Genomic DNA, 9,255 nt, shown 5'->3' with positions numbered 1-9,255 from the left:
TTAGGGTTAGGGTTGTATTATCAAATAGGCCATGCCTACCCGATGATGCAATATCTGTTACGCTGTTCTGAAATCCCTGTAAATAAGTGTGCCCCCTTTCACAACACTGTATATGGTTGAAATGACAATAAAAGCTTCTTGACTTGACTTGAATTCTGGCCTCAGAAGGCATACTGGATACGTCACTTACCATGTCATTGTGAAAGCCCCCACCGAAGTACTGAGAGATCCACCCCCAATAAAAAGGGCCCGGAGCTTAATCACCAGAGCTGATGTAAAAGCCTCCTTGGCTGTGATATGGCCTTGGTTTGGTTGGTGGCTGGGTTTCAGGCCAAACATTTTTGGTTACTGTCCAACAAAGAGTTGAGGGAGAGCGCAGTGGAGCTGAATCCTTAGATGAATAGGTATAGAGGTGTTTGTGTTAAACTGGATGGTGAGTAAACATCTCAAATCATGTATGTCTAATGTAACATATTGACATCTTAATAATATTTTCATGTAAATTTCATTTAATCTCTTCTAACTGTCATAAAAACACAGTTTGTGTGTGTACCATTGCAAGATCTTGATACAAAGTAACACAGTATCAATGACACAATATTTGCTATAAATACTTCTCACATTTCTATGCTCATTTTACTCTATGACTCTTGTACTGTGTTGGATCTCTTGTATAAGTTTGAGCTACCCAGGTCTCTTTTGGTCTCTTTTCATCCTTTCATGGTTGTTGTGAGTTTAAACATAGACATAGACAAGCCTCTTTTAGTTCATTTTAAAGCTCATGTCACGTTCTTGTGCAATTATTTTGTGTGTGTGTGTGTGTGTGACAACTCACTTACGCCAAAGTGGAAGGAGACGCGAGGAATTACAGTAGCGGTCTTTTGATTTGAGGGCGCGGGCGCGTGCATTCTGCAAAATGTAAGGGAGCGATAACAATGTCAATGAGCAAAGAGGAGAAACAAACAGAGAAACGACAGAAAATGTCCAAGTTTTGGGATCATTTCAAATTGAATATATATATATATATATATATATATATATATATATATATATATATATATATATATATATATATATATGCATGGTTGGTATGCATGGTTTCACACCGAGTGCTAGGTTCAAGTTCATGTCCATGTTTTTTGCCTCTTAAATACCTAAGTAATGGCTTACAGTATGTTATGTCTGAGCTGTAGATTTAGTATCTTTTAGTTCTGAAAGTTAAGTTTCATGACTTAAAGGCAGCATTTTTATATTATTATTATTATTATTATTATTATTATTATTATTATTATTAATTATTTTAATGTATGCCTTAATTTTGATACTTTAAAAAAGTAATTTTAAGTAATTTTTTTTGTTGTTGTTTAACGGTTTGCAGTTAATGAAGAGTGTTTCAAGATCGGTACAACACATCATGTTTAATACTGTTACATCAGAACACCACCTTTTATTGATGTAAATACACGTCCCGCCGTCGCGTGATTTCCCTGTTGATTCCGCTTCGTGATCCGCTCTAAGGAACTGAAAGCCCGGTGGACTTAACGCGCTGTCCGGAATGGAGTCGTTCCGCCAGGTTTCCGTGAAGCAGAGAGCGCCAGAATTCGAAAAATCCTTATTAGTCTGGGTGAGCAGAAGGAGTTCGTCCCTTTTGCAAACATTTGGTCTGTCTGTGTTGGTCACTCTGATTTAGTTTATTCAGAGTTGTATTAAAAGTAGGACAAGAGAGGTTTGCATAAATTGTTTTGCATGAAGGAAAACAAATAAGCAGCTCATTTTATCACCAAATTGCAAAGTGACAGAAAGGTCACAAAGACAAAATAATAAGACTGGAGCTGTTTACTAACTCATAGTATGGATAATTTTTTTTTCCTGTAAGGACTACAAATGGTGAGAGTTAAGACAACATAAGACCAGGGACCATATTCATAAAGAATATAAGAATGATCTCAGAGAGTTCCTAATTTAGTTTAAACATTTCTAACTATTAATCTTATCTTAGCAGTGATTCAGGACTCTACAACACCTTTTATCTTAGAAAGGAGGCCATATTAATATTGGCCATATCCATATTATTTCCCTATCTTTTGCATTTATTAAAAAACTTTCACTTTTGCATTGTAACTTTGAACAATGTTTTAAACTCATGGTATCCTAAGTATGTAACCTAGTGAACCAGCATTAATGTATCCAATGTTATAGATTTAAGCACTTATGTACGTCGCTCTGGATAAGGGCATCTGCCAAATGCTGTAAATCTAAATGTATTAAGTCCAGTGCAAATAAATTTCATTTATTGGTGAATAACTGAATTCATTTGTTGATCTAATTTTACTTTTTGGGGGCTTTTATTATTCGCAGATGATGTTAGGGAAATTGTATGTTTGCATATCCGCCCTCGTGTTAATCTGAGTGTAAAAAGGAAAATGTAACTCTGTTATGTAATACAGGTTTAAATTATATGGATAAACTCAAGTAGAGATGTCAGTGTAATGAAGGAACACGTGTTAAGTGGGTCTTAAGTAAAGCAGGACAAAGGGATGGAGTGGTTTGCCAAAGCCATTTTGCATGAAGACAAATAAGCAGCTCTGTTCAATCACAATATGTAAAAAGGTCTCTGAAGGTCACAGTAAGAAACTAAAAGCATAGCAATGATCATATGTTTCATTATTTAGTAAGGTTGTGTAACATTCTTAGTGGTAGAATGTTATTTTGTTAACAAGAATGTTATCTCTTGAAAAGTAAATTACGTGAGGTGAAAAAAATAAAGGTTTTGCAATGAAACCAGAGGGAATTGTTCAGTGATGTGGTGCTGTGCCAAAACATGCTTCTCAATGGCTATACAGCACACTGCAGCTGCAGATGTATTGGGGCAGACACTAGTGCTGATAAAGCGTTGTACAGAATTACAGGAAGATAAAGTGTAAGACAAAACTGACTAATACAACGTCTGAGTCATTGCAGTCTTCTCTTAATAAAACAGCATTTTTTATTGAAAGAGATTGTTTTAATTTATGAATATGTTTCTTTATTATTTTCATACCCATTTAATATTTAGCTTAGTCCATTAATACGAATTGACTGAACTTCACAAAATATGTTTGTGTAATTAAAACTGATGATGTACAGTAAGCTATTTAAATCTGACAGTGTATATTCTATTTAAAGGTTCTGTAACTCATGACGAATTATATGATGAAATAAATCCCAAACAATGAATGTTTAAATTAATTAGTCTTTTATTTTTTTTGTGTGTGTAAAAGCTCCTAAGATTTTGAATAAATCAGTTCATATCCATCCTGATAAACAAGGCCAGTTGATGGTTTATCTTTAATTTCAGCTCCCTTCTAATTCAAGACTGTAAGACAAAGACTGCTATCTCCTAACACTTAATAAGGAAAAATGTTTCCTAAATGAATTATAAACAGCTTTTAGACAATTAAAGATTCAAATAATAATTTAATTTGAATTGTTACATTTGACGAGCAGTGAATTAAAATAGATTTCTGTAAATATTTTTTTTTCTCAGTGCCCTGTCTTTTCTAACTGATACTCTTTATTTCTGCAAGCCAAATTCAGACTGGATATTGCATGTGGAGATTATCCAGGTAATTATCAGATTATTAGTCAAGTAATTATTACAGGAGTATCTTTGGGATTTTTTCATAAATCCTCAATGCCAGTCATTTTTACTGGATTTTACCTTCTTTGAAACAAGCAGTAAACATATCCCCAGGTAATATAGTCAATTCACATGGGTTTATCTTGAATGTACAGTAATGTCATTACTCCAAAACCATGGTGCAACATGTAACCATACACAAGACCACAAAAAGTGTAAATACACAACTGTGTGTGAAATACATGACCAAAGGTTTGTGAACACCTGGCCACCACATCCATATATCTTCCCCTAATGAAAGCACACAATTCTGTATAGAATGTCTTTTTTTGCTGTATCATTTCCCTTAACTGAAACTAAGAAGCCCAAACATGTTCCAGTAGCACTTAAAAGATGCGGACTCCACAAGACCTCTGAAGGTGTGCTGTGGTATCAAGCACAGAGATACTTTGAGACCAGCAAGTTGCAATATTGGATTGAGATCTGGAGAATTCAGAGGTCCACTTATGGCACTTAATGGGAACAGCATGGGAACTCTAACTGGTCAAAACCTAAAGGAATCTTTCTTTCTTAAATTACACACTCAAACAGCATTTACAATGTTAATTAACTCTCAATGATTTACTCGTTTTTTTCCGTGCCTCCTCCCTCTCAGATTTCCCTACACTCAGATTTGTAAAAAAGGGAAAGTAGGAGGAAGTGGTGTGTGTGTGTGTAAAGTCAACAAGTTTAAAAGGAGATAAACAGTAACTCAGTTTATCAGATACTGCACAACGTCTCTGGAGGACACTAAAATTTATAAAAAAGCTGATAGTTCACTTCTTACATTTCAGGTATGATTTAATATTCTACTTAAATGTTTTAATATATAAAACATTTAATGTTCTTACTGTTCTATAACTCTATTGCTGAGTTAAGGACTGACAAAAAAAACTAAAAATAATCTTGAATAATCTTGAATTATCTCATTTTGAATAATCAAAAATGATCAGCTTGAACAAAGAGTAGATATATTTTGAACTCCTTAACTAATTCATTTCCAGTGACTAGTTTAATAAATGTATGCATTTATAGTTTATTGTATATCTCATGTTGAAAAATGGTTTATGTAAAAATTAACTTTTGAATACCAATTATGACTGAAACACAGTAGATGATTAGTTATTAGTTTGTGATATTTCTGTTGTTCTTCTCATGTTAAAAACTTAATTAATTAGAATGTTATAATCTAATAGTCTATTTAACATGTGATTGTTTGGAAAATCTGTACCAATATCTGTAATGACTAAAAGGGTTCAATTTAAAAAGAATATTGCAATTGCATGCTAAACTTTATTACTGCTTCTAGTAAGAAAACTCAATGATGTAGTGCAGTTAGGCCATTTTATTTCACTTATAATTAAATTATTTTAATTTATCAAAACCTTCTTAATCTATTCAAGTGTTGTAACAAAAACTAAAATAAACCTGTAATATAAACACCATAAATGTGATAAAAAAAATTGCATTCATGGTAGTTTTGTTCATTCTCTTCTCAGCAAAACTTGAGAACTTGTTTCTCAGTCATTCAGTTCTGGTTTGACTCATGATCTAGATGTAACTCACCTTCATACACTTTGTTATCTGTTCGTCTTCTTTAGCCATTTCTTCATGATTCTCTGTGTTTAACTTCATATATAATCAGATTTAATGATGTGACTCTTGCACTTATAGGTTTTGCAGGAGTCACTTTTTTGATCTGGACTGTTGAGCGATTTTAATCACTTCTCATTTTTAGTGAGTTTCTTAGCAACACGTCAGTGATGCAGCAACATCTGTTCACAGTCCTGTTGTTCACAGGTGAGAGACGTGTGTGTGTGTGTGTGTGTGTGAGTGAGTGTGTGTGTTTCAGTGAGCTGTTCAATGTGTATAATGATTTAAAATGAGGACTTCCATCAATTTACAGAAAGGAGGCAAAGTGTAGCCTCACCTTAAACTGATAACCCTACTGTCTAATATTACAAGAATTATAATTTTTAGAAAACACAATGCATGATATAAAGTTACAGACATATTGGCTTTAGGTAAATAGTACAATTAAATAGTAAAATTAAATTAAAAGTACAGTTATTGATTTTTGTGCTAACCATGCACAAAAACTTCTCCACAGCAGTTGTGCCTCTCATCCTTTCTGTCCGTCGTAAGCATTATCTGATCCAGCAGGGGAAAACATGGAGTGATGCTCAGGCTTATTGTCGAGCGACACACATTGACCTGGCTGTCATAATGTGTCAAATCATGCAATTTTAATGCAGCAAAAGGTCAATGAGAAAGAATATAATAATCAGTTCCTTCCTTTGAGGCGCTTGGAAAGAGATCCCGGCTCCAATTCCAGACAGCGGGGGGCTGGGGGTGGGGGGTGGGGTGGGGTTTAACCAGGGGAAACAGTCCTTCTCCAGGAGTGTAACATTGGCTGGATCGGCGATCTGAAGCTCTGGATCTGCGGGAAGTCCCTGAAAAGAATGCCAAAGGGATAACGTCTACTCGTTCCATTAGGCACGCCCCCCTTACCTCCCTGTAGCCGCTGAGCCTGGCTCTCCCGTGTGTTGCACAGCCAGAGGGTGAGTGCTACAGCGGCGCTCCTGATTGGCTCTCGGCTTTTCGGCGGGAATTCTGCCACCCCGCCTTGCACGCTGAATCCTTTTTAGCGTTTTCTCAGCGGTGCTGTCCACGGTGCTTAATCGCCGCCTTTTTAGCGCTTTTTGGGGGCAAGGAGCGGTATCTTGGCTGTGTGGGACGGCGGTGCATGCTCCGTCGTCACAGTGGGATACAGGCGAACCCAACAACTATGGTGGAAATGAAGCTTGTGGTATAATATCTCCAACTGGATGGAATGATTTTCCATGTGAAAACGCATGCCCATATGTGTGCTTTGATGGTAAACAGCATATGCTCTCTATGTTCTCATTAAAATTAATTGTGCTTTAAAGTAGCAAAATTCAAAACAGACAATTCATTATAAACTTTGTGTTTGTGAATTTGTGCAACTGACGGTCCGTTTCTAGTTTTAGCATTTTTTTTTTTTTGTTATCCAATTGACAATATATTTAACATGTGTGGTACTCATGTGTTGTGTTTTTCATTTTCACAGGCAGTAAAACAGGAAATAGTAGATATATTTACATCTCTAATCCGTTGTTATGGGCTGCAGCTCAGGCATTCTGCAGATCTGGTCACTATTACAAGTGCAACGGAAAACTCAGTTATCCTGGGAATGATGTCTGGGTATACTTGGATTGGTCTGTAAAGAGATACCTGGAGGTGGACAGATCACACCATCTTCTCTACCACCAGCTGGTTGGCTACACAACCTGATCAATACCAGTGGAAACAAGGCTGTGGTTTTATAAGTAACGGTCAGACTGTCGACACACAGTGCACAAACATAATCCCTTTCTTCTGTTACACATGTGAGTTAGAGTTTTATTTTTTTTTATTAGGTAAATTTGAACTAATTTTAAAATGTTTAATTATGTGCTTGTTTTTGTGTTTTAATGTGTCATTGCATTTCTACATTTAGTTATCACAGGAAAACAACAAATAGTAAGGATGAAGATACAGTCGAATCCTTAATGATCCTTCAGTAAAGGTGGCCATCTTGGAGCAGGTGGGTTTCATCCTCCACACCTGACTTATAATGAACTCTCTCCTCATTACTGCAGAACCTGAGTCAATTCATCAAGCTCTGACACATACACACTGAACTCTAATCTGAATTTCACTGTTTCTGTTCAGATTCTGTAGCTGTTTTGCAGCTCTTATAGGAGATTAGTGCACATCTTGCATTTTTAATAATAAATGTCCTTCTGTTTATTAGATCAAACAGAAAATGAGTGAACATGGAATGGCAGAGAACATCACAGTGAAGTGGAGAAAGAAATCAGATGGTAAGGTGTTCAACCATTAGAAAGAAGAGCTCTAGATCTTGCATCTGAATCTCTAATTGTAGTGCACAACTATTTTTGGTTGTATAATATGTTTGCTCTAGGAAATGTATTGACTTGTAGACAATTTTTTATTTGTTTATTTATATTTTATTTAATTTAGTTTTATTTGTTACATCGGTGTTGTAGTTAACATGTAATGCAATACTTTATATACTCACTTCTAATGACAAATTTATAAATAATGAATTTCCTTGTTATAGCCATTCAAATAACTACTCAATTCTTTTAGAATTTGCAGATTATGTGATGTAAAAACAAGTGGATAGTTTGCAACAAATACTTTCTCCTGTCTTTTCATGCTTACATCTTCAGGAGTTCCACTGTCTCTCTTTTTAATCACTGGAAGCCTTGATGTCTGTAATAACTGTTCTGAAACAAACTGTATCTGAAAAAAAACACTCAATAAAAAATACAATTCTTTTCAAAACACCTGTGTTCCTCATGATTCATATGCAGCATTGCTAGTAAGAGTGGTGGAAAAACTGTGAAAAATACACAATATCTGGTAAAACAACAAGCAAAAATTTTTAAAAAATGTCAGCGGGTTGGGCGGGACTGGGAATACACAAATCTACATTTGATATAAATAAAAATATAATCTGTTTGCTTTGGTTAAATGAATGACGTGCTCCACACACCCGTGACAGTTGGTGGCAGTAATGCACCAAGTTGGTATGGCAACCACCAATAATATAAGAGAAGGCGTCCTTCCCTATGCACTCTCTAGAAGCTGCGAAAATTAAAAATGGAATCGGACCAGAAGCTCACACTGCAACGACTACTCTGGGGAAAAAATGACTCTGTCGAGCTCACTTCCATTTCTGCGCGGTCTGAAATAACAAATTTTTTTATGAATTGAGAAAGCTTTCGCCAGCTGCAAAACGTGTAGACACATTATAAAATACAATTCCGCCTCAGGCATGACTGGCCTTCAGCGTCACACATGCAAAGAGGTCCGCTCAAGTCAACCGACGATTTCTATATTTGTTATGTTTACTGTTCGTTTTTATTTTTTTAGCCATTTTTTACAATCCAATTTTACTTTGTAAATTGTAAAATAATAGCATATGATCAAGTGGTTATCTGTTCATGTAAGATCCTGTGAATCCTGAAATAACATTTACAACATACATCCATTTCATTAGGGCCCAGACTGTGCTGTGACAACTGACCTTTGGGCAGAAGAAAGGACAAACAGGCATTACATAACAGTAACGATTCATTATATTCTTGGATGGAAATTGTTCACCCGGGTCCTGGCTACAAGGAAGATCCTGGGTATCAAAACCCATAAAAATATCAGAATGACTGTAGAGTCCTTCCTTCAGGTATCTGTCCCTTACCTCAGTTTCCTCCTGTGTTACATACTGTATGTGTAGTACTTGCAAAACGATGTTATACAGTGTACATTTGGCTTCGCTTGTCTAAGTAATATGGTACTATTCTATTAAGTGTCTCTTAAGTGTCTTGTTAACTGTTCTGACTAGCTCAAGCTTTAACAATAATTTACTTAGAAAGTAATAATTATGGAACATTTATTTGTGTTCGGAATAATCTTTTATATTTTTACTTTTCTCATTTAAATAGGAGTTTGGCATCTTGAGCAAGGATATTGTTGTAGTGACCGACAATGGCTCAAATGTGGCCGCA

General features: G+C 35.6%; 1 long non-coding RNA gene across 1 annotated transcript; it reads left to right on the top strand.

The window, feature by feature from the left end:
* Positions 1 to 6,884: 6,884 nt before the first annotated feature.
* Positions 6,885 to 7,612, top strand: LOC132858988 (uncharacterized). The gene is made up of 3 exons (XR_009649698.1): positions 6,885 to 7,068; positions 7,179 to 7,265; positions 7,476 to 7,612. It is a non-coding gene; the product is annotated as an uncharacterized LOC132858988 (long non-coding RNA).
* Positions 7,613 to 9,255: the final 1,643 nt, after the last annotated feature.

The sequence above is a fragment of the Tachysurus vachellii genome, chromosome 16 (genome assembly GCF_030014155.1).
Source record: "Tachysurus vachellii isolate PV-2020 chromosome 16, HZAU_Pvac_v1, whole genome shotgun sequence".
Taxonomy (NCBI): Eukaryota; Metazoa; Chordata; class Actinopteri; order Siluriformes; family Bagridae; genus Tachysurus; species Tachysurus vachellii.
This window is presented reverse-complemented; position numbering and strand designations above follow the sequence as displayed.